This window comes from Apodemus sylvaticus, chromosome 17, assembly GCF_947179515.1.
Source record: "Apodemus sylvaticus chromosome 17, mApoSyl1.1, whole genome shotgun sequence".
In the NCBI taxonomy this organism is placed as follows: Eukaryota; Metazoa; Chordata; class Mammalia; order Rodentia; family Muridae; genus Apodemus; species Apodemus sylvaticus.
In genome coordinates, this window is record NC_067488.1 from 70,204,305 (window position 1) to 70,229,885 (window position 25,581).

At 45.9% G+C, this 25,581-nt stretch overlaps 1 protein-coding gene across 2 annotated transcripts in view; it reads left to right on the forward strand.

Annotated features, from left to right (window-relative positions):
- Positions 1–523: 523 nt before the first annotated feature.
- Lima1 (LIM domain and actin binding 1) overlaps positions 524–25,581 on the forward strand; it is a 98,880-nt gene continuing 73,822 nt past the window's right edge. Inside the window, exon 1 of one of the 2 annotated variants that reach the window (XM_052160168.1) lies at positions 524–569. The gene's annotated coding sequence lies outside the window, so the exon portion shown is untranslated. Of the gene's footprint in view, positions 570–823; positions 927–25,581 lie in introns of those variants that run through there. The other variant, XM_052160169.1, reaches the window with a different exon arrangement.

The window sequence follows — 25,581 nt, forward strand, 5'->3', positions numbered from 1 at the left end:
GGTTGAGAAGCTCGAATCCACTCTAGGGTGTGTGCTATTACCCTTCTCTTAGAGCCTCTTTTAAAAAATAAGATTTGTATTTATCTTATTAATATGTATAAATGCGTGTGTGTAACGTGTGTTTAGTTCCTCACGGAGGCCAGAAAATGGTGTCAGATTCCTCAGGAGCTGGAGTTACAGGCAGTTTTGTGAGCCAACAACTCAAAGATCAATTCAGCCACACAGTGAGTCCCAGGCTAATCTCAGCTATATCTGATGACCCTCCTCAGTCCCAAAAGAAAATAAAGAAAAACCTCCAGTTGTAGAAAAAAAAAAAGAAACAAAAACCAAACAAACAAACAAACCAAAACCACAACTCTTGGAGAACTTGGACACCGCCTACTCTTATCTAATCCTATCCTTTCCTGAGGAAACTCATGTCCACAGGGGAGAAGCGATTCACTGCAGTCTGAGCCGGGCCGCTTTCGCAGCTCTTTGCAGCACGGGGCACGGCCTCTTTTCAGATGCCTTTCCACAGAGCTGGCAGCACCAGGAACTTCCCTGAAGTTGCACTTAGACCAGACTTCTGGGTGAGTCTCAGATCAAACTGCAGCAATCTTAGTCCGAGAGAGGTGGGTGAGCCGGAAGGGGGACTACCAGGTCGGAGGCTGACCCAGGAGCCACGCCTCCCGCAACTCCGCGGCTGCTAGGGCAACGCTAGGGTCACGAGTTGAACACGCCTCCGGGAGCGAGCACGTTCGCTCCAAGGCCGCGCGGAGGCGGGAGCGTGCGCGCCTCCGCGTAGGGGGCGGGGCCCTGGGCAGGGGCGGGGCGGGGCGGGGCCGCAGAGCGGTAGGTGCTGCAGCCCAGTCGCGACAGGTGCGCTGGGCGGACGGAGCGTAGGACCGTGGCGGTGCAGCGCAGAGCCCCGACGGCTTTCTAGTCAGGTAAGCGCTTCCTCTCGCCTCGCCCTCCGCAGCCTGCGTGCGCGCGATGACCCGGGCTATGCCCCGCACTCTCCCCGCGTATTTTGAGGCGGTAGGTAGCTAGAGCAGGAGGCTCCAACGCCCCCTGGGGTCCACGTTGGAGGAGCCTCCCCATGCTCCTGCGCTCCGTTCTGGGAAGTCCGAGGGACTGAGCCTTCGCTGCCCGGGCCCCTGGTCTCCCGCGGGATGGAGGGAAAGTAGCATTTCATCAAAAGTCAACACACCCTCTCAGGGACATAATCCAGCAACTCTTTCCTTCTTCCACGCGGCCGTTGCTTCTCTAGTTTTTCTCCTTCCATTCCTCCAGGTGAACTCTGGTTAAGACTTAACATCCTTCCGAACAGTTCCTACAGGCTGTGTCCTTCCCAAATCGCTATGGTGTACTTGAGCTGGGACCACTGCTCACTCGCATCCGTAGGTGTTAATATTAGGTAACTGTACACCCCTGGCCACACACACTATAGCTTGAAGTTGTGGGTGCTAGAAGCGAACCATCTGGCACCCGTCCTAGACTCCTTATTGTGCTCACAACACTGAGTTTAGCTGATCTTGGTGAGAGATACTGATCTGCTATTGTCTTGCAACTAATTCCAGTTTTCAAAAATCTGCCTAATCCAAATGGTTCTGTTGACTTTACAAGTTAGCCAAAGACTGTGAGGTTATTGTGTCTTTAGACGTTGCCCTTTGGAGGACAGATCATCTTTTGCACCTAAGTGGGTAAGTGGGCTACTTTTTATCTACATAGTTACTGGTACAAATACATATTCCACTTAGCCTATGGCCGACCAAGTGTGAGCCTTCAAAAAGCTATGAAGTTAGCAGGAAAGAACAACAACTCCTCTTCCTCCTCCTCCTCCTCCTCCTCCACCTTCTCTTCCCCTGTCGTTGTCTCCTTCTCCTCCTTCCTCCTCTTCTCCTCCTCTTCTTCCTCTTCATCCTCTCCATTTTTCTGCTTCTATAAAGAATTCCTGACTAGCCTTGAGCTGGCTCTCTAGACTAGACTGGCCGAAATGTGGCTACCTCTGCATCTTGAATGTTAAGGATTAAAGGTGTACTCCACTGTCCCTGGCTTTCAATATATATTTTTTTAAATTACCATTTGTGTAATGTGTGTGTGTGCCTGGATACCAGCCAGTGTGCCATGGCAGGCATGTGGAGGTCAGAGGACAGCTTATAGGAGTTGGTTTTCTCAACCTTGGGATTGGCGGATCAAACTCGTGTCCTGAGATTTGTGCAACAAACGTTTTCAACTTTGGAGCCATCTTGCCAGCCCAGAAAAATGTTTTCTTTCTTTCTTTTGCTTTTTTTTTACATTTAGTTTTGGTATGTGTGATGGCATGTGCATTGTATGTAGGTCAGAAGAGAGTTGTGGGGGGTCTGTTCTTTCCTTCCATCATATGGCTTCAGGGATTGAACTCAAGGTGCCAGGCTTCTTGGCAAGCACCTTTTACCTGATGAGCCATGTCCCCAGCCTGGAAAAGATGACCTCTTTTTAAAGGTCTGCATGCACAACATGGTGCTAAATTATGTTAGGAATTCTAGAGGGGACAAAACATTTTTTTTTAGTGACTTTTATGCCCATTCTTTTGTGAATTCAAAGTTGCAAAAACTCCTACCCATAAAAAGCCTACAATTAAATGGGTTAGGCAACATCACAGATACAACTTAGAGTATTGGTGAAGTCATTTGCTGTTATTGCTTGGGTATCTCCTCTCTCTCTCTGCACCCAGCCTCAGAAAACCTCCCAGGTGTCTTGGGGAGTGTCAACCCCTAGGGTGTGTGCACGATAGGGAAGTACCCCGTACACATATACCACTCAAATTTCTTACCTTGTCTTTGGTCAGTCAGCTCTACAGCTTTTTGAAAATGGGACCAGAGCCTGTTTGATTCTCCAACAATTCAGTACATGGCAGGTGGAGCGGTCCTCACTGTTAACGCTGTAGACGCAGAAGCAGAGTTCTCAGGTAGTCCCTGAGCTGTGTGTAGAGTCTCTGGGCCAAGACAGTGCGCTGTCAACCTGAGCAAATAGCGCCATTCTGTAAAAATGACCTCATTGTATAACTTTGTTTGACTTGGTACATTCAGGCTTTGTTCCCAGCTCTAGTTAAAGGTGGGGCCAGGTTTCAGCCTAATAATTGTAGGAAGAGAAGGCTCAGGAGTGAAAATAGCTCCCTTAACAGCGGAGACACTATTGGCTGCGGAGGTGCCGTTCGAATGCCGGGCTTTGACTCTGGGTGTAGCTCCGTGGTAGAGCGTGTATTTAGCGTGTGTGTGTGTGTGTGTGTGTGTGTGTGTGTGTGAGAGTGTGAGAGAGAGAGAGAGAGAGAGAGAGAGAGAGAGAGAGAGACTGTGTTCAATCCAGTTAGGGGAGAAGGTCTAAGCCTCTGAAGAGTCTTTGGGAACTTTGACAATCTGGTGATCTGAGACTAGTGGACGCCTTCAAACACTCTTCATTTGTCCATAGGCTTTTTGTTGAGGTTTTGGTTTTTTGGGGGGTGGGATTCTGTCTCATGGAGCTCAGGCTAGCTTCAGATTGCTATGTAGCAGAGGCTGGACTTGAATTCCCACACCTCTTGCATGCATCCTCCAGAAGACCACCTATTGTAGGTGTGTACCATCATTCCTGACTGTTTGACTGTTTAGCAAGACCCTGATACACACCGGATGGACGTGATGCTGTTACTCCTACCGCATCTGTCTTACGTTTTACAATAAAGGCTTGGAGTTCCTAGTGAGTGTGGCAGTTGTCTTAGTGGTTTGAGTGGTTGAGCTCAGTGGGCACGTTTGATGCTACTCAGATCCTCTCCTTTGTGCCTGGGAAAGTGTTTTTTTCTTTTAAAGCATTATTTATTTATTTTATGTATATGAGTACACTGTAGCTGTACAGATGGTTGTGAGCCACCATGTGGTTGCTGGGATTTGAACTCCAGACTTTCAGAAGAGCACTCAGTGTTCTTAACTGCTAACCCATCTCACCAACCCAGAAAGTGTTTTCTGATAGAAGGTTTTGTAAAGGCATCAGGTTTATTTGCATGTATTGATATTTTGAATATCTACAAATGTTTATTAGAATGTTTCAAATATAATTTTAATTTTTCTGAGGGTTCCACCAATCAACTGTAATAAGGTATAGTTATAACTTTAAAATTCTATGCTTCCGGGCGGTGGTGGCGCACGCCTGTAATCCCAGCACTCTGGGAGGCAGAGGCAGGCAGATTTTTGATGTTCGAGGCCAGCCTGGTCTACAGAGTGAGCTCCAGGATAGCCAGGGCTATACAGGGAAACCCTGTCTCAAAAAAACTAAATCCAAAAAAACCCTCAAAAAAAAACCAAAAAAAAAAAAATCTATGCCAAAGGCTTATCAAACACACACACACACACACACACACACACACACACACACACACACACACGGGGGAAATGTCGAGTGTGGGAGATCACCAGACATCTTTGCTATAAATGACTACTTTACTACATATTGGAGGAAAAATGTCCTCTTGTTTTAGTTTTAAATTAGATTTATTTTGTGTGTGTGTGTGTGTGTTCATATGTATATGTATGTGAGTATTTGTGTGTGTATGTGTGAGTATGTATATATGTGATTGTATGTGTGTGTATATGTTTATATGGGCATATGTTTGTGTGTATATGTGTATATATATATGTATGTATATACGTATGTGTATATAAGTGTGTTTTGTGTGTGTGCCTTTGTATGCATGTGTATGTGTGTGTATATGTGTGAGTGTGTGTATGTGTATGTGTATGTACATGTGTGTGAGTGTGTGTGTGCATGTGTGTGTATATGTGTGAGTGTGTGTATGTGTATGAGTGTGTCTATATGTATGAGAGTGTGTGTGTGTGTGTGTGTGTGTGTGCGTGTGTACTTGAGCAAATGCACACCATGGTATGCCTGTGACTATCAGGACAGCTTACAGGAATCATCAGCTCTGTCTTTCCACAGTGTGGGTCCTGAGGACTGAACAGGCTGCTGTGTGTGACGTCAGGGCCCTTTCCCTCCTGAGGCGTCAAGCTAGGCTCCAGTGTCCATACTTTCTTCGGTCCATGTTACTACAGGGTAGACGACTTTCATTTAATTGGAAGAGCACTCATTCTACAAGTAGAAAATGCTTAACTTTGTCCCTAACATAATGTCTGCAGGAAGAGACTAAGCTTCAGAAGGCGGCTGGGGTCTTCAACTGTGGTTCTATAGGAAGGTAAAACACTCGACTACAGACTGTGCACAGTAACCTCAAGGTGTGGCTAAGTCACTTAACACAGGCTCTTGAGGCTTTTAGTAACAAATTCGTGGCTTTCTATAGTTTCTGCTTTATTATCGAGGTTGAGGGTTTTTGGTAAATGGTGCCTTTAGAGGGATCATTCTGACATGTTTATTCTGTGGCTGGATGTAAAAGGTATGAGATTCAAAAAATTTTTAAGATTTATTTTTATCTTCAACTATGTGTATACGTGGGGGAGGGGGGGCAGTTATGCATGTGAATACAGGTTCGCAAAGAGGCCAAAAGCTTCGGATCTCCCTGGATCTAGATTTACACAGTTTCAGGTACTAGGAATGGATCTTGGGGCCTCTGGAAGAGCTTAAGAGTCCTTAACTACTGAGCATCTCTCCAGACTCAAATTATTAGTGATTGAATGAAGACTTCTTGTCATTGAAAGTAGGTCTCACCCACCAACAGTACATCCACTAGCATATGCAATGACTTCCTGTCACTTTAAAACATTTTGGGGAGCTGTTCCGTTCTCCACACTGGGTAACTCCAGGATACACCTTTAATCCCAGCAACTTGGGAGGCAGAGGCAGGTGGATCTCTGTGAGTTTGAGGCCAGCCTGGTTTACAGAGTGAGTTCCAGGACAGCCAGGGCTACACAGAGAAACCCTGTCTTGAAAAAACAAAAACAAAAAAACTTATTTTGCAGCCTTTTTTCTCTTGTAATATGGGACAGGTGACACACTATTTCTCTCCAAGTTGAAATTCTACAACCTTGGAAGCACCCACATGGGCTCAGCTGCGCAGTTCCTGAGCTTGTCTAAGTTTCAGGCCCTGTACCTTCTAGGTTTAGAACACAGTTAATTCAGAAAGATTATTCCAGAACGTGAGTGAATAAAGAGAACTTGTTTTAAAACATGCAGAGTTGTTCTAAATGACCTCTCCAGCCATGTGCATCAACCTCCTGATTATAATAAGAATCTTCCCCTTGTATTCTTCACATGCTCCAGTGTAGAAAATAAAATCACATGGACTGTAAGTTTACCATAAACAAGGATAGTTTTGTAGTGACATTGTATCTCAGGCTTAGGCTCCTAGCCAGCCCCTCCCCCAATCCCCACTGTTAAGTATCTATCTGGTCTAGGAGGAAAACAGTGGGAGTCAGTGCTTCAGCTCTGGTACCCTGCAGCTCACTGAAACCTCCTTCCATAACTTTTTCTTTTTAAAAAAAAAAAATTATTATTATATGTAAGTACACTGTAGCTGTCTTCAAACACACCAGAAGAGGGCGTCAGATCTCATTACAGATGGTTGTGAGCCACCATGTGGTTGCTGGGAATTGAACTCAAGACCTTTGGAAGGGCAGTCAGTGCTCTTACCCGCTGAGCCATCTCCCTAGCCCCCATAACTTTTTCTATGTGAGGAAGTGCTAGGGATCAAGGGTCTTGGACATGCCAGGCAAACTCTTGACCACTTAGCTGTACCCTAACCCCACATATTCTTCAAAGTCTGAAATGTGAGCCTGTCTGTCTATGATTTCACTCTGTCATTTGTCACTGTCTTCCTTGCCCAACTTAGCAGTAATAATAATACCATTAGCAATAATAATTTTTTTTTTAATGTTGACACTGGGTCTCATAGCCCAGGCTGGCCTTGAACTCCTGATTCTCCTGCTTCTACCTCCCAAGTGCTGAGACCGCAATGGTGTGCGTTCAGCTTAGCGACTATTTACTGCTCTGTGCCTAGCAAGGCTGGATGGCGTAGATTTGTATTCCTGACTCTTTTAGACTCTGAGGCAGATGGATTGCAAGTTCAAGGCAGTCTAGAACTACAAAGTGTATACAAGGCTAGCCTGGACGACTTACTAAGTCTCAGAATGATAAGTAAGTGGAGTGGGGTGAGACATCTCAGTGTGTTCCATTTAGGCTGTGTTTTGGCTAAGATCACTGTGGCTGTGATGGCACACCAGGTCGTGTTGGGGAGGAAAGGGTTTATTTGGCTTACACTTCCACAGCACTGTCTATCACTAAAGGAAGTCCAGACAGGAACTCAACAGGGCTTCGTCACCTGCAGTGGTGGGAGCACCCTGCCTCTGCGTCTTTGCTAATATTGATCCGATATTACTTTTTAAGCTTTGCTAATTGGATAATCGCAGTTGACTTGATCTGTATGTATTTATTTACTTCAGTCTGAAACTCAGTCACACACCGAAGGCTCGGCTGGCCTTGAGCAAAGCAGCTGGCTGCTGGGATTACAGATTGTATCACCCTGGCCTACTTGTCTTTCCTTAATTTCTAGTGACTGAGAGCATTTGTCACAGACTCATCTCCATCTCCCTTTTTTCAGTGACTTGCCTTTTGGTCAATCTACTCGTTTTTGTTTAATCCTTGTGGTTAAGGTTTTTGCTTCTTTCATTTATTTGGAGTGTTGAGGCCGTGGGGAAAAGATTGGCTTTCTGACCAGACTGAATGAGTGGGTTGAGAAAGTGGAAAGTGCCAGAAGCTGAACCTGTGGTGCGATAAAAGTCCTGTAAGGAAGGAGCTGGGCACCCACCGGTGGCTGACCCAGGACAAGTCACTCATTGATGAAAGGGTTGGGCTCTCCATCCCAAAGTCCGATCTGTAAACCTGCAGTTAGCAATCCGTTCTGGAGTCACTTCTCACCCTGTCCCACCCCGCACCCCGTTCCAGACTCCCTGGGGAAGATCGGATGCAGGGAAGACAGTTTCCCCTTGAGTAAGGCCTCCGTGGAACCCTGAGACAGTTGCTTTAGCCCTTAACTTCCAGGGCTGCAGAAGCTAAAATAAAGACTGGTGCAGTGCTTTCGGGTGCAGACTGACCCTTGGGCAGCTTGGCGACCAGGCTAAGCACCCTGCTGGCCTGTCCCATAAATCCTATGGTGTCTGGTGGCTGTGAACCCAGTCTCACCCTGACAGGAGGGTTTATGTTGTCATGTCAAGTTATTGAACAATGTCTGCTGTTTCAAATAGAAGCTGTTCTTAGTATTTACGTTGTGATTTGTAGAAAGCTCACTTTCAGAACGTTACTCTTTGAGCTGAGCATTGTTGCTTATTCCTGGAACTCCTGCATTTGATGGGGAGGAGGATCTTGAGTTCAAGGACAGCCAGGGCTGTAAGGAGAGCTTATCTAAAAAAATAAGAAAGAAACTTTAAAAATGATACATAAGAGATTCATTTTTATTTCCCTTTAAATTTTGATTTTTAAAAATTTATTTTGTTTCATTGTTTGTGTATGTGTGCCAGTATGCCACAGTGCACACGCAGAGATCAAAGAACAACTTTCTTTTTTTTGTTGTTTTTTTGAGACAGGGTTTCTCTATATCGCCCTGGCTGGCCTGGAACTCACTCTGTAGACCAGACTGGCCTCGAACTCAGAAATCCGCCTGCCTCTGCTTCCCAAGTACTGGGATTAAAGGCGTGTACCACCACTGCCTGGCCAAAGGACAACTTTCTTTTCTTCTCTCTTTTCTTTTGTTTTTTTTAAAACGTGGTTTCTCTGTGTAGCTTTGGCTAACCTGGAATTCACTCTGTAGACCAGGCTGTTCTCACACCCAGAGATCCAGCCATGTCTTCCTCCGAGTACTGGGATTAAAGGTATGCACCACCCACCACCAGTGCCTGCCCAGAGGATGACTTTCAAGAGGGAGCCAGCTTGGGTGGTCAGGCTCCGTGCACTTACACCCACTGAGCCATCTTACCAGTCTTACGGTTCTAATATTTTTATTAAATGTGAATGTGTGTGTGTGTGTGTGTGTGTGTGTGTCTGTCTGTATATGTGCCCAAGTAAGTCCAAGACATGTCGGCTCCCTGAAGCCGGAGTCGCACGCAGTCCAGAGCTGCCTGATGTGGGTGCTGAGACTTGAACTATGGACCTCTGCAAGAACAGTATGCACGCCTAACCACTGAACAGCCTCTCCAGCTCCCCTAGTCTGATTTTCCTGAGACAAGACCTTAGTGCTTATCGAGCTCACTGAGTGTGTAGCCCAGCAGTGAGTGTGGCTCTCCTTGGTCTTCATTTATTTAATTATTTATTTTGGCCAGAGCCCCTGAATTGCCAAAGCAATAAGGCTTTCCCTTTTCAGTCCAGCAGGATTGCCACGAAAACAAATAAAAAAGATCAAAAGCGTGGATTTTTCAAATTGTGGCTTCCCAGATCACCTGTGTGTGCACTGTCTGGGGGTGATCAAATGTAGGTTCTCGGGTCCCACCTAGACCTCTGGGGGATATGTGTGGGAATGTGACGTTGTTGGGTTCTTCTCGAGTCATATAGACACTTCAGGGAGCCAGTACCCTAGGATACTGTCTAAATCTCAGTACACGTCCTTCAAGGTGCCCCTAGCATAGTTCTCCGGGCTTATCTCTCCGCACTACCCACCCACCTGGCACCGGGGCAGCAAGTGATTCATTGTTTCCTGGACCCACCCAGCTCCCTTCCTGCCTCCGTGCCTTTGCGGTTCCCACAGTCTCCGACTGCTCCCACCCCATTCCTGATGAACCCCTGTTTCTTAAGAACCCCCAAAAAATGTGACTTAAAAAAAACCCTCAACAGGCATATTCTAGAATTGACCTTTGAGTCTGTGGCTGTCATTTTAGTTTGCTTCATTTCTCGCCTTGCCACTTGCCAAATTATTGCTTCCTTGAAAGATTACAAGCCCCGTACGAAGGAGGCTTACTATTTCATTGTGGCTATAATGCGTACAATGAGCAATCCGATGCTCACAGTATGTGAAATATATCTTATCTTGCATCCATAGTATTATATAGCAGGTAAAGTCCTTTCCGATGGCTCGAAAGTCCACCTTGAACCTGGCTGCCACTTGTCTCAGTCATCTTGTCCCGCCCTCCTAGCTCACTCCCCAGCAATTTTATTCCTGCCTCGGGGCCTTTGCCTAGAACATTCTCCTTGTATTGTCCCCTGGCTGGCTGCCTGTACCCTCCCTGTTCTGCACTCTGCTCAAATGTCATTCATCAGGAGGCTTTCTGGAGCCGCTCTGGAGCCTCTGCCCCTTCCCCGCAATACCCCAATCACCCTTGGTGCGTTTGCCTGCCCCAGTCACATTCTTCATTTGTCCTGATTCTCCAGCAGAATGGACGTTTCCTGAGAAGAGAGACGTTGCCTATCATTGTTAACTCTGAGTCGCAGACCCTGCCCAGTGTGGTAAAAGCTCAGTAAATATTTGCTGAGCGAATGAATAAGCATTGAAGGTAGACTTCGAGTTTTAACGAGTCTTGTGTGGGTTTGCAGTCCAAAGAGGTGTGGCGTTGTCTTTTCAATGGACAAAAACAGCCTGAGGAGTTGATGTGGGTTCACATCAGGTGGCACCCTCTGAGGATTTCTGTGGGACAAAGGATACAGTGGCAGCTGGGATTTGGTTCCATCGGTGCAGATTTCCAAAGTGATCTCAGGATCTGGACACTGGTCTGCTGCCACTGTACGCGTCTGTGCACTGAGTTGCTACTGAGAGAATATGGTGCTTTTGGCTCTTACTAACTTCTAATTTTTCCCCCTTTGTTTTGTTTTTCGAGACTTCTCTGTGTAGCCCTGGCTATCTGAGAACTCACTCTGAGGACCAGGCTGACCTTGAACTCACAGAGATCCGCCTGCCTCTGCTGGGATTAAAGCAAGCGCCACCATCGCCCTGTTCTCTCATTACTCTTTAAAAACCTAGAGCCCAGCGGGTAAATGCCTCAGGAACCAGCAGGCTTCTACTTTTCTCTCAGAGAGAAGAAACTATCCAGAGCCCCAGGAATGCTGAGTTCTGTTCCCTCTACTTACTTTGAATGAGACCAAGTAGGAATGCTTTTCCACAGTTGCTGTGAATCAGGTTTGCTTACTTACAACTAATTAAACCTGACGTTATACCAATTTTTTTTTGTTCCTCTCCTCCCCCTCCCCTCCACTCCCCTCCCCTCCCCTACATTGGTCTTGAACTCACAGCTGTCCTCCTGCTTCGGTCTTCCTATCCTGGGAGCCCAGGTGTAACTCCATGCCTCAGGTAACTGACCGACTTCCAGCCTTTTCCTGTTTTCCTGACTGGGCGGCCTTATTTTTTAACTCCGTGCTTTCCCTCATGTGGGCTTCAGATTTTATCCCTTAAATGCCTTTCCTCTTAAGAAAGCCTTTGAAACGAGTTTGCTTTTTTCCTCTCACATAACCCTCAGAATATTTATGTCATCTAAAATCTGGTTTTTAAAAGAAGAGCTTGAGACTCGTTCTGTGAGTAATGCTTCTGCCTCGCAAGCTTGGAACCTGAGTTTGGGTTCCCAGAACCCAAAAAAGCCACACTCAGAATCTCTTTGTGACCTCTAAGTTCCTGTGACAGGATAGGAGGCCTAGAAGAGTCCCAGAAGAAGAAGGTCATCTAGCTTGGCATAAGCGGGAGGGGGGGAGAGGGGGAGAAGGAGAGGGAGAGAGGGAGGGAGGGAGAGGGAGAGGGAGGGAGAGGAGGGGGTGAGAGCCTGGAGCAAGCGAGGAGGGGTGGAAAGTGGAGACAGACTTCTGAAGTTGACCTTTGACCTCTACATACATGCTATCATATACACATGCCTGTAAACAATGCACACACAGATGCACTCATGTGCATTCCCACACACAGCACATAGGCAAAGATTTAAAGAACAGAACTGAGACCTGGTGGAGGCCACTTTTCCATGTCATCTGAAAGGCACGTCCATCGGCATTAAGAGACAAACATTACAGTTCAGTCAGACCAGTGATATGACTGCTGAGGAGCTCCCTCCGGTTCTTCCAGCACTCGGAGGACAGACGAGAGAGGAGTTTAAAGTCACTTGGCTACATAGCAAGTTCGAGGCTATCATGGGATGTATAAAAACAAAACAAGAAGCTCAGAGATCAGAGACGGCTCAGCAGTTATGAGCACTGGCTGCTCTTCCAGAGGACATGGGTTCCATTTCTAGCACCCACATGGTGACTCAGAACCATCTAGAACTCCAGTTCCAAGAGATCTGATGCCCTCTTCTGACATCCACGGGTCCTGCATACACATGGTGAACAGCCATACATGTAGGCAAAACAATCATATGGTTAGGAGTGGGGGACACAGGAGAAAACACCAATATTAATATATTTGTAATTAATCCCTAAGAAATAAGGAGTGGAGCATCATTCCTGGGGAGTCGCCCGGCATTGCTGCTTGCCTGGCCGTGTGGTTTCAGGATTCCGTACGGGACCACCCTAGCTGTTCTTACCCTCGGTTAGAGGGTAATCGAGTGCTCTTCTGCAGAAAAGCAAGAGTAGAGAGCTTGCTGGAGGAGAGCCGCCTTCAGTGAGCCTGTTTAATTCTCCTGCCTGATAGAACTGGCTCCATTATCTGAACTGGCTCTTCAGATTGTGCAAGCTCTGAAAAAAATCATCTAAAATTTCAGATAAGAATAATTGAAGCCAAGCCTTTCCTGGAAAAGGCCAATAGTGAAACTAAGAAGGCCTCAGTCTGGAGGGACCCAAGACACGGACTGGGGTAAGGAGGCTCTGAGGAGCAGCTGAGGACCCTCCTAAAATAAGGCGTGTTTCCTTAGCCTTTTTTACCCCAAGACAGGGTAGCCCTGGCTGTATTGGAACTCCGTGGACCAAGTCCAGAACTCAAGAGATCCTCCTGCCTTTGCTCCCCAGTGCTGTGATTAAAGGTGTGTCCTGACTCCCCCAACTGATTATTTTGTCTTTTTTTTAAAGATTTATGTATTTATGTAAGCATGTTGTAGCTGTCTTCAGACACTCCAGAAGAAGGCGTCAGTTCTCATTACAGATGGTTGTGAGCCACCATGTGGTTGATGGGATTTGAACTCAGGACCTTCAGAAGAGCAGTCAGTGCTCTTTTTTTTTTTTTTAAATTTATTTATTTATTATATGTAAGTACACCGTAGCTGTCTTCAGACACACCAGAAGAGGGGTCAGATCTCATTCCGGATGGTTGTGAGCCACCATGTGGTTGCTGGGATTTGAACTCAGGACCTTCGGGAGAGTAGTCAGTGTTCTTAACCGCTGAGCCATCTCACCAGCCCGCAGTCAGTGCTCTTAACCTCTGAGCCATCTCTCCAGCCCCTGACTATTTTGTCTTAATTAAGCTTGTAATTAGCAAGACCTATGAGCATGTGGTTTGCGGACAGACACTCAGTTTGGCTTGCTTTTTTATTTTTCCTGAGACAGGGTTTCTCTGTATAGCTCTGGCTGCCCTGGAACTCACTGTAGACCAGGCTGGGCTCAAACTCAGAAATCTGCCTGCCTCTGCCTCCCAAGTGCTGGGATTAAAGGCGTGCGCCACCACCGCCTGGCCAATTTCATCTTATTTTGAAATTATTGACAGTCTTTTTCTGTCAGTTTTCTTCCTGTATGTTTAACAAAACCAAGCCTGCTGAAAGCCCTCCCGTGAGCTGTCTGCCCTCTGCATTGAGTTGATTTTCCACAGAAGTGGAGGGGCTAGTAGGAAGCCAAGGGACAAAAACAAATTCGTTGTTTGGGAGAGAGGTGTGGTAGGCATATGTGCATTAGAGCTGGTAATTGTTTAATTTAAAGAGAGAAAAGGATTAGGAAGGTTCTTGGACCTGCAAATTTCAGATCAAAGTGAGTTTTTAAAAGCAACAAATTATATTTCATGTTTAAAGAGATATGTGAAATTACCACAATTATATGTCTAACAAGCAAATTTGGGTTTCTTCTTTTTTTTTTCTTTTTTTTGGTTTTTTTTCAAGACAGGGTTTCTCTGTGTAGCCCTGGCTGTCCTGGAACTCACTCTGTAGACCAGGCTGGCCTTGAACTCAGAAATCCGTCTGCCTCTGCCTCCCAAGTGCTGGGATTAAAGGCGTGCGCCGCCGCCGCCGCCGCCACCACCACCACCACCCAGCTGGGTTTCTTTTTTACATTTTCTTTTTTTTTCTTTTTACATTAAATTATCTTGCATATACATATATGTGGACACATGTGGAGTCAGAGAACAGCTTTTAGAGTGAACTCTCTCCTTCCACCGTGTGGGCTCCGTAGAGAACTCAGGCCATCAGGCTTGGAGCCATCTTGCCTAGCCCTGACTGGGGTTTCTGAGATGCAAGCGATCTCTCCCATTAAGCCACGTTCCAGCCCGACCCTTTCTTTTGTTGGTGATTTGACAGAGATGAGTTGAGCCTGCAGCACCCCACGTTCCACAGCCACGCTTCTCTTTTGTTTATGCTGGAAGCCATCTTGTTTCCAGCCTCACCCCCTAAATGAACAGCAGTTGATTTTCTTTCTGCACCTCGGGTTCTATACAGATTACTCAGCCACTGAAACACACCATGATGGTATTTCTGCATGTGTTACTGTGAGAGTGAAATACCATGAGTGTGTGGAATTATGTTAAAGCGGCACATGCCTGTGATTCCAGCAATAGGATGAAGATCACAAGAGCCTCTGGGCTCTGTCGTGAGTACAGGTTCAGCCAAAACATCAAAGTCAGACTCTGTTGAGAAAACAAAGAAACAAATAAAACAAAAACTTGGGCAAGCAGGTTGCTGTGAGCCTGTACTCCAACACTCGGAGGCAGAGGAAGGAGAGTTAAAACTTTCAGTTCCAGGCCAGGCATGGCTACATAGCAATAACCTGCCTTAAAAAAAAAAGTCCTCTGAGTTCGAGGCCAGCCTGGTCTACAGAGAAAGTTTCAGGACAGCCAGGGCTATGCATAAAAACCCTGTCTCAAAAAACTGAAAGAAAAAGAAATAGCTTGCAAGATATTAGGGATTGGGTTTTTTGTTTTGTTCTTTAGTTTTTTGAGATAGGCTTTCAGGTAGTCCAGGCTGGCCTCAAAATTCACTGTGTAGCTGAGGATAGCTAGATGAGCTAAGCTTTTGTTTATTTATTTTGTGTTGTGTGTGGTGGGGGTGGGACATTCATAAATGCCACAGCTGTGTCTGTGAAGTTAGCTCTCGTCTTCCAGAAGAAAGACTCCAGGAATCGCAGGGCTTGCTCATTAGGCTGTAAGCACCTTGTTACCCACTCAGGGGTCTCAAAGGCCTCTTAATGTTTCTGAACCTCTGGCCACAGTCTCCCAAGTGCCGGGAGTCCAGGTGTGTGTCTCCAGGCCTAAGTCTTATGCAGAGCTAGGGATGGAACCCCCAGCCTCGGGCATGAGAATGTGAGCGTCCTACCAGCCCAGCTACAGCCTTAGCCCCAAGTACAAGGTCTTTGTACGTCATACAGCTGCCATTTTTACCAAACAGTTTAGCAATGATATAAAAGCTTCAGAAGGCAAAGCTTTAGGGAATTGTCTTAATGGCACCCAGGAGTAGGTATTATCTACCCTTTATGTCAACCTGAACTGACAGGGGGGCAGGGTAGAGATGCAGACCAGGTCGGGCTTCTGGACTGTACCCTTTTGTGATCTTGGCAGCCCTGAAGAAGGCTGTTCAGACTGCCCTGGACCCCAAAGGCGTGATTCTTAGCACGCTGTTAGCCTGTGGCAGTCAGAGTCCGTAAGACTTTTAAGGTCTAGTCTGTCACTTTTTCTATTGTTAGGAAACTCGGGTCTCACTCGAGTCCCAGCTGGATAGAACTTGCAGCAATCCCCCTGCCTTAGCCTCTTGAACACTGAGATGACAGGTGAAAATCACAAGGCCTGTCTGATTCTACTACCTTTCATTTTATTGATTTATCTCTACTTATTTATTTATTGAGGGGGCAGCTTGTGGGGGCCTGTTCTTCTGTTTCACCATGTGGATCCCGGGTAATCGAACTCAGGTCATCGGGCTTGGCAGCAAAGACCTTACCTGCTAAGCCCTCTCTTGGACCCTGGTTCTAAAACTTGGCCACTGTATGACTCTGAGAAAATTACTCAATTTCTCTAAGGCTAATTTCTTCCTCTGTCAGGTGAGAATAGTTGCTTCGTGATGTCATAAATACTCAGTGAATGAGATCAAGAGGATAATGAGCCCACATGTGTAAGGCGTGTGGCATATGGTTAGCATTCAGTAATTGATCCTCGGGCTATGGTGGCCTGGCAGAGACATAGCCTCCCTAGGTGGGTGGCTAGAATCTTCTGTCTTCCTCCCTGCTCTGGCTAATGATCCGGAATCAAGATGAACTAGCTCCATGTCTCTTCTGCACTGGAATCCTTGGGAACCATTTCAGAATCCTGTTTGGACTCCCAGGAGAGGTTCAGCTTTAGCCCAGTGTTGTTGCGCATTCTTTAGTTCCAGCACTTGGGAGGCTGGTCCGGGAGGATCAAGAGTTTGAGCCCAGCTTAGATTATATAGTGAGAACCCGTCTCCAAAAGAGATGGAGCCTCTGAGGCCTGTCTAATATTCAGTGATATTTGGGTAGCCCCTCCCCAAGCAGGAAGTGCCATACTGCCGGGATGGGGGGAACCTAAAGCACAGCCCCAAATTGTGATTCTCCCTTGAGGCTGTGAGGCCATCTAACACCAGTCAGGCTTCCCACTGGGCTGGGCATGAGAGCAGTAAGAGGTGGGTCCCTCACAAAGAGAAGCTGCAGAGACTTGGTGCTCATCTGCACATCAAGTGCCAGTTATGCTTGCAAGGAATATTAATGAGGTCTGGATAAGAATCAGACACCAGCAAGGGACAGCTGCTGGGAGAGACTGCTTAATTGTGCAAGGAGTTACATGTGATATTCAGAAAGTCCTCGTGCAATTGAAAAGCGTAATTAAGTTCTAGAGGTATAATAAACCATTTACAAATGACATTTAAAAATAAATGCCAGTGAGATGGCTCAGCTGGTAAAAGCATGTGTTCTATACTCCCGATAACCTGCTCTGATTGGCAGAATCCATGGCGGAAGGAGAAAATGCAGTCCCCCAAAGATACGTGTTCCATACACCCCGTGACTGGAGTGGTATTGTCAGAATTCATGGTAGAAGGAGAAATGCAATCCCCAAATGTTGGCCTCTGACCTCCCGATGTGTGGCATAGTATAAGCATGTCACACACACACACACCATGCATACCATACACGAACACCACACACACTCATCCATACCACACACTCATACACAGAGAGACAGAGAATTATAATCTTAAAATAAAATAAATGTAGTTTCAAAGGGGGGAATTTACAGTGGTCACTGTATGTTTTAAATGTGAAAATAATCGAAATGGTCCAGCAGAGAAAAGCGCTTGCCCCCAAGCCCGATGACTTGAGTTCAGATCCCCAGAACCCACATTTCAGAAGGAGGAAACTGACCCCCAACATTTGAAAATACACTTAACCACTTAAAGGAATGAAGTTAAAATACCCTTTTCCACATGTCTCCTGTCAGGCTGGGGAAAAGTTAAAACAGCTTAGGCTCTCTCATATAGTGGCTGTTTCAAATATATAAATTGATGCGACTTTTCTGAGAGAAATTCAGGAATGTCTGTTGAAGTTTTGTCGGATGCACCTCCAGGCGGGCACTGTGTTCACATCCATTGCAGGCTTGCTCAGGACGGAGAGCCGGCAACTTAAGTGTTCACTGACGTTGCCTTAGTAAGTTACAAGATACTCACGATGGTGTTATGCAGTTCTGGAGGGTGGACTGTTTCTTTGTGTCCTGAGGTGGGAAAACAGACAAAAAGGGGGGAAAAACTACTGTCATACAAGGATATAACAAAAAGCCTTTGGGTATTTTTCATGTGTGTGTGTTTTTATTTGTGAGACACGGTTTTCTATATAGTCTTGGTTGGCTTGTGAGAGCCCAGGCTAGCCTTGAACTAGCAGCACTGTCCCCCACTGGTCCCAGCGTCCTTGGTGCTGGGATTACAGAACAGGGACGGACTGTTGTGGCCTGCAAAGCTACTGCATTGTTAAATGCCTTTTTGCCTGCTTAGGTCGACAGGCGAGAGCTTCACAAAGCAGAGAGGCAGAGGCGTGGAGACAGAAATGTGGACAGATCTCACAGTGCTGAACTGTGGACCTAATTATAGATAAAAACTTTCCATACTGGGAGAGACAACTGGAATTGGGGGGGAGGGGGAGGGTTATTTCGGGGGAGAGGAACAAACCTAGAGCAGTGGAAATCCCAGGTATCTATAAGGGATTCAGAACCAAGACTCTTAGTGATGGAGGACAAGGAGCCTGAACCAACCATGAGGCAAGGCTGCCAGGGGACAGATTGGGACACCAACCCAGCCACAGCACCTTCGACCTGACTGTAAGATGTCCTGGGGTAAAGGTGGTGCAGAAATTGTGGGAGTGGCCAACCAATGACTGGTCTAGCTTGAGACGGATGCCATGAAAGAGAGGGAGCCCTCCTGCAACACTGCCTGGAGGGCCTGGCGCCAGAGGCTGCATAGCCCAGAGACCTAGGGTAGAACCAAACATGGATGGCAGAAAAAACGTCCATGAAGTGATTCCCACTCTACTGTAGACAGAAGCCTGACGTAATCGTGTCAGAGAAAACTGGTGGAAACAGGTGCAGAGACCCAAGCCAAACATTAGATGGAGGAGGGGGAGTGTAGGAGCCAGAGGAGTCAGGGAGTCACAAGGAAACACTCAGAATCAAGTGACCTGGGCTCAAGTGACCTGGGCTCCTGGGGCTCGTGAACTGAGACCGTTCAGGAGACTGGACCACCTAACAGGAAGCCGGCACGGGACCTACCTGGGCCCTCTGCACTTATGCTGTGATTGTGCTTGATCGTCGTGTGGGCTCCTGACAGTGGGAGTGAAGGGCTGTTTCTGACTTAGTTGCCTGCTTTAGGGACCTTTTCCTCCTACTAGGTTGCCTCATTCATTCAGCCTTGGTTTGAGGGAAAGCATCTAGTTTCATTACAACTGCCAATGTTAGATTGATATCCCTGGCAGGCTGCCCTTTTCTGAAGGGAAATGGAGAAGGAGCACACGTGCGCGCGCGCAAACACACACACACACAGTGTATGGCATGGGGAAGGGAGAGTGAGATCTGTCATGAGATATCATACACACACATACACATATACATACAGACACACACACACACAGAGAGAGAGAGAGAGGAGAAGAGAAGAACAGAGGGAAAACTTTAGTGGGATGTAATATAAGAAAATTTAAAATTTGAAAAAAAAGTTGTAGGGAAAGCATTTTACCCTGGCAAACTTCAGTTCTAAAAACATGCATTAAAAACAATTAAAAAGGACAAAGGTGGGGGGCTGAAAAGATGGCTGAATGGTTAAGAGCACTGACTGCCCTTCCAGAAGTCCTGAGTTCAAATCCCAGCAAGCACATAGTGGCTCACAACCATCTGTAATGAGATCTGATGCCCTCTCGGGTGTGTCTGAAGACAGCTACAGTGTACTCACATATAATAAATAAATAAACAAATAAATAAATAAATAAATAAATAAATAAATAAATCTTTTTTAAAAAGAGAGAGTTAAACTTTTAAATTGGGAGCCAGGCCTGGTGGCAAATACCTTTAATTACAACAGTCAGGAGGCAGAGGCAGGTGACTGTGTCACCACTCTGGGTTATGTAGTGACTTTCAGGCCATTCAAGTGAGACCCTATCTCAAGACCCCCAAAATAACCAAACCAACCTTTAAAATTGAGCTGGACATGGTGGTGGAACTTGTCTATAATCTATCATCCAGGAGGCAAAGGCCAACATGGGCTACATAGTTAAGACCCTGTCCCCCTCACCCCCAGGAAAAATTTGGGTTGGGAGATGGTTCAGTTAGTAAAGTGCCCACGGCATGAGCATGGTGACCTGGGTTAATCACCAGTGTCCACACAAAAGCTTCATGTGGTGGCTTTCACATAACTGTGGCATCCTGTAGTGTGGGAGAGAAGCAGCCCTCCAGGCCTCACCTAGCTGGTCCAGCCAATTAGTGAGCTCCAATCCTGTAAGAGACAATGTCTTGCAGGAGGTGAGGCAAGATGATCAGAAGTGTGAGGTTCTGTTTGGCTGCGTAGAGAGCATAAAGCCAGTCTGGGCTCTGTGAGTCTCGAAATACGTAAAAGAAATGTAGCACTGATGGGTTTTACTTAGTGGTTTACAATGCTCATTTACTGAGTTTGCTGTGTATGCGTGTGTGCCTGCAAGAGTTTAAGTTTTCCTTCACATGCAGATGCTCAGTGTGGATTCTGGGAATCCAACTGAAGGGTGTAGCAGACTTCTCAGCCACAGAGCCATCTCGCCAGCCCCCAGTTATTTATGTTTTGGACATGGTCTTGGTATATAATTCAGACTGGTCTACAGTAATCCTCCTGTTTTGCCAGGATTTTCTTTTTTTTTTTAGATTTTATTCATTTATTTTATGTATATGAGTATACTGTAAGCTGTACAGATGGTTGTGAGCCACCATGTGGTTGCTGAGATTTGAACTCAGGACCTTCAGTGGGGGCAGTCAGTGCTCTTCCCGATGAGCCATCTCTCTAGCCCCTGTTTTGCCTTCTAAGTGTTGGACTTACTGACATATGCCGCTATGCCTAGATTATGAATAGTGATAATAATAATTATTAATGTATTATTTTGTTTGTTGAGACAGTGTCTTACTATGTAGCCTTAGTGGGACTTGCTTTATAGATGAGGCTGGCCTTGAACTCACAATCACTTGCCTTTACTTCCTGAGATTAAAGGCACCACCACTCCTGGCTATTTTAGTGTTTTTTTTGTTTTTGTTTTTTTTTGTTTGTTTGTTTTTTGTTTTTTTTCTGAGTCAGGGTTTCTCTGTGTAGCCCTGGCTGTCCTGGAACTCACTTTGTAGACCTGACTGGCCTCGAACTCAGAAATCTGCCTGCCTCTGCCTCCCAAGTGCTGGGATTAAAGGCGTGCTCCACCACCGCCCAGCTTTAGTTTTTTTGTTTTTTTTTTTTTTAAATTTGTTTTTAGTTTTTGTTTTTGTTTTTTGTTTTTTGTTTTTCTCCCTGAGCTGAGTCTGATCCTGTACCCCAGGGTGGCCTGGAATTTACAGCAATTCTCCTGTCTCTACTTCCTAAGTGGTGAGATTACAGGTACAAGTCATTGGTCATACAATTTTTGTTGTTGTTGTTGTTGCTGCTGTTTTTTAAGACATGGTTTGCCCTGCCTGTCCTAGAACTTACTCTGTAGACCAGGCTGGTCTCCAACTCAAGAGATTCACCTGCCTCTGCCTCCCTCATGCTGGGATTAAAGGTATGGGACACCTCCACCAGCATCATACAAATTTAAGATTTATTTTATTTTTAAGTATGTGTGTATGTGTCTTTGAGCATGTGCAGGTATGTGTGTACATTTGTGTGTGTGCTTAAGCATGTGCATATGTATGTGTGTGCTGGAGCATGTGCAGGTATATGTGTGCATTTGTGTGTGTGTGTCTGTGTGTACACACACATGCTCAAAAATGTACAGGTGCCCATGGAGGCAAGAAGAGGGTGTTGGATCTCTGGAACTGGAGTTACAGGTATCTGTGACTCAACATGTGGTGCTGGGAGTTGAACCTGGGTCCTCTAAAAGGTCAGTCAGGGCTCTAAGCCACCTGCTGTCCCCATTGTGAATTAATTTTTATTAGAGCCTTATGACAGACCTAGGTCTTACATAGAAACTAAGCTAAGAACTAACTCTTTAATGTTTATCGTCTGTGACCTAGACACTGGTGTAGAGATGTTAAGAGCCCTCACGCTGTGTGCTCTGTCCTTTTCACAGTTATGTCCCTGTGTATGGAACCTCTGTCAGGGGCAGGTTGTCATCCTGACTTTATGTAAAGGGAAGGCTGCCCTGACCCTGGTAAACATTGGAAGTGGAGTTGGAGTTAGCTGGTGTTTCTGAGATAAGGTCTGCCTCTCAGTAACCATAGTAACCATGCAAGAGGGTGGGTGATGCATACCTCAAGGGAGGGCACCTCAGTCATCATCATCCACCTGGTAACTTTTTTTTTTTTCTGATTTGATTTTTTTGAGACAGGGCTTTGGTTTTTTCAAGACAGGGTTTCTCTGTATAGCCCTGGCTGTCCTGGAACTCACTCTGTAGACCAGGCTGGCCTCGAACTCAGAAATCCGCCTGCCTCTGCCTCCCAGAGTGCTGGGATTACAGGCGTACACCAACACAGCCCAGCTGGCGGTAACTTTCAATGTATATGTTATGTATATGTTATTTTATTTTATTTTTGTTATTTTATTTTTGGTGCTGGGATTTAACCCAGTGTTTGGTGCTTGCTCATCGTAGGTTCTACTGCCAATCTACCTCCCAGTCCTAAAACTATACTTTTAAAAATAAGAGTTTATGGGGGCTGGAAAGATGGCTCAGAGGGTAGGAGTGCTGAGGGTCCTGAGTTCAAATCCCAGCACCCACATGGTGGCTCACAACCACCTGTAATGAGATCTGGCGCCCTCTTCTGGTGTGTCTGAAGACAGCTACAGTGTACTTACATATAGTAAATAAATAAATCTTTGGGCTGGAGCCAGTGGGGCCAGAGAGAGAAGAAAAAGTGTCTGAAGATAGCTACAGTGTACTTACATATAATAACAAGTAAATAAATCTTAAAAAATAAGAGTTTATTAAAATATAATAATTTACACAACATGTAACTTTTCTATGTAAGTGTCCCCTTCAGTGGGTTTTTAATTTACCTGCCCAGCCCGGCAGCTGTCACCATCATCAGTTTTACATTTTGTTGCCTCCCAGAAAAACCCATGCATAAGCTGTCAGTCATATTTCCTTCTTTCCCCAGTTAGGGAACCATGGATCCACTTTCCGTCTCTACAGATGCAGCCTTCTGGACCTTTCATATAAATGGGTCCGTACATCATGTGATCTCATATGATCTCGTGTAGAGTTTTCCAGGGTCCAGCATGGCGCAGCATGCTTGCATGGCAGGATCTTAGCACGCTGTCTCATGGACATGCCGCGTTCTTTGTATACCTCGATCGTTAGGTGGACATTTGGTCATCGTGGATAACATTGCTGTGTGTTTACATGGGTTTTTATGATGGTTAGTTGGTTGATTTGGTTGATGGTTGATTGATTGATTGATTGATTGATTGAGACAGGGTCTCACTATGTAGCCCAGGCTGGCCTCTAACTCACGGTGCTGCTATCTCAGCCTCCTGAGTGGTAGAATTGGAGTTGTGCATCATTGCAACCAATGCTGTTTTTATTTTTAGTTGACATAGAAGAATTGCCTATTTGTTAGGGATGGATGGCACGGTAATTTGATATATGTACACATTACATGGATTCTTTTACATGTGAGTAGATGCACACACATAGGCCAAATCACATAGAAGTTTATATGTACTCTTTTGAAGAACTGGTGTCCCTTTCCAATGGCTGCACTGTTGTCCTTTCCTACCCACAGTAGGAACATTCAAGCTACAAACATTCCAGCTACTTGTCCTCACCATCACGAGTCAAGCTACAGTTCCATAGGCACATCCCACAGTCAGAAATATTCCACCCTCACTGGGCATTGTGACGCACGCCTTTCATGACAGCAAATATATATATATATTTGTTTTTTTGGATTTGGTTTTTTCGAGACAGTGTTTCTCTATATAGCCCTGGCTGTCCTGGAACTCACTCTGTAGACCAGGCTGGCCTTGAACTCAGAAATCCACCTGCCTCTGCCTACCAGAGTGCTGGGATTACAGGCGTGAGCCACCAACGCCTGGGGAAAAGAAATGTTTTATCTTGCTACCCAGTTCACACACCCCCACACCCGAATAGCTCAACAAGAGCGCGTTTTTAAAGGATGTTTATTTATAGTGTAGTCAAACACTGTAGCGTTTGCTACAATGTTCTATTCCTTCTTATTAAAACAAATAAATGGGCTGAGGCAGTACCCAGTGAGCGTTCTCACTGAGTCAGCGAACGTCAGCGAACACACAGTGCGCTGTAGGCTCTGGGTTCAGTGCTCAGCTTTGGAAGGAACAAAAGCAAGAGCAACACGAGCTGGTTCTCACTCCTCAAACTGGTTTTGAAACTCACTAATTGTGCCCTGGAGTCAGAAAAACACTAGGCCATTGTAAGCCTCTGCGCCTTACACTAGGAGGAGGACAAGGCCCAGACAGGTGTCTTCCTAGGTCACTTGACTAATTAGTGGCAGAGGTAAGATTAGAGCCCAGGCCTGTTATCTTCCTGGTTTAGTTTTTAAATTGTAATTCAGGGTCTGTTCCAGCTGCCATGCAGATTATTCTGATCTCCAGGACCCATCGCAGGACCCATCGCTCCTGAGGCCTTCCTAAGAGAGCGGCTTCGGTGTCTCCACTTTGGAAATCTTCTCAGTCTCTGGCACCATAGGTTGTGTGAGTTTGGCTCCCATAGCACAGAACAGATGCGAGAGAGAGCCTGAGAAATAGGCCGGGAGAATACGGACGTTAGAATAAGATCTCACAGCTGGGGGCGTTTGATGACCTGCGGTTATAGGTGGGAAAAAGGGAGAAGACAAGGAACTGAGCTCTTGGTGTGAGCCCCCCTCAGGCTCCGTGACTGTGGCTTGCCAGTGAAAACAAACGTGGACCTGACTGAGTACCAGAGGTCACAGGCCAAATCACTGAACTGCTTTTTAATTTAATATTTTGTTTTGTGTTTAGTCCTGGGGGTTGTGCATGCTAGGCAAGCACTCTACATCTAAGTTTTGTATCGTTTTGTTTAAAGAATTATTTATTTATTTTATGTATATGAGTGCACTATAGCTGTTGTCAGACACACCAGAAAGAGGGCATTGGATCTCGTTACAGATGGTTGTGAGCCACCATGTGGTTGCTGGGAACTGAACTCAGGATCTCTGGAAGAGCAGTCAGTGCTCCTAACCACCGAGCCATCTCTCCAGCACCTTCTTTTTGTCTTTTATTAACCCCTTTTCCTACTGTGGACTGCTATCTGTCTGGCTCCTCACTGTCCTAGCCTGTGCCGCACAAAGCAGGTGGGAACTCTTAGGTGGCGAGAGGAAGAGCTGTCTTCTTCTTTCACGTTGACTTTTGTGTATTTTTCTTTCCCTTGCCTTCCCTCCCTGCCCCAAGTGCTGGGGGTTAACCTAAGGCCTGTCAGGTGCCCTACTGCTGAACCACTCAGCTTTAAAACAATAAATACTTTTTGTTTTGAAACAGTGTCTTACTTTGCCGTGGTTGACCTGCAGCTAGCTCTGTAGTCCAGGCTGGCCTCAAATTCTCAGAGATGTGCCCCCTCTGCCTCCTAAGTGCTAATTTATTATTAAAAATAATAAATAAAAGAAAATCTTTAATTTTTATTTTATTATTTGTTTGTGTGGGCTGGAGTTACATTACAGGTTGTGTGTGAGCCACCACATAGGTGCTGGGGTCATCTGAAAAAAAAAAATCAGCTTTAACCACTGGGCCACTAGGCCACTCTAGCCCAGTCTTTTTATTATTTTTAAAATTGTGTGTGTGCATGTGTGTTTGTGTGGGAATTCTGTGCACTGATCAGAGGCTTCAGGTCTCTGGAACTGGAGTTGCCTGCAGTTTGTGAACCTGACAGGAGTGC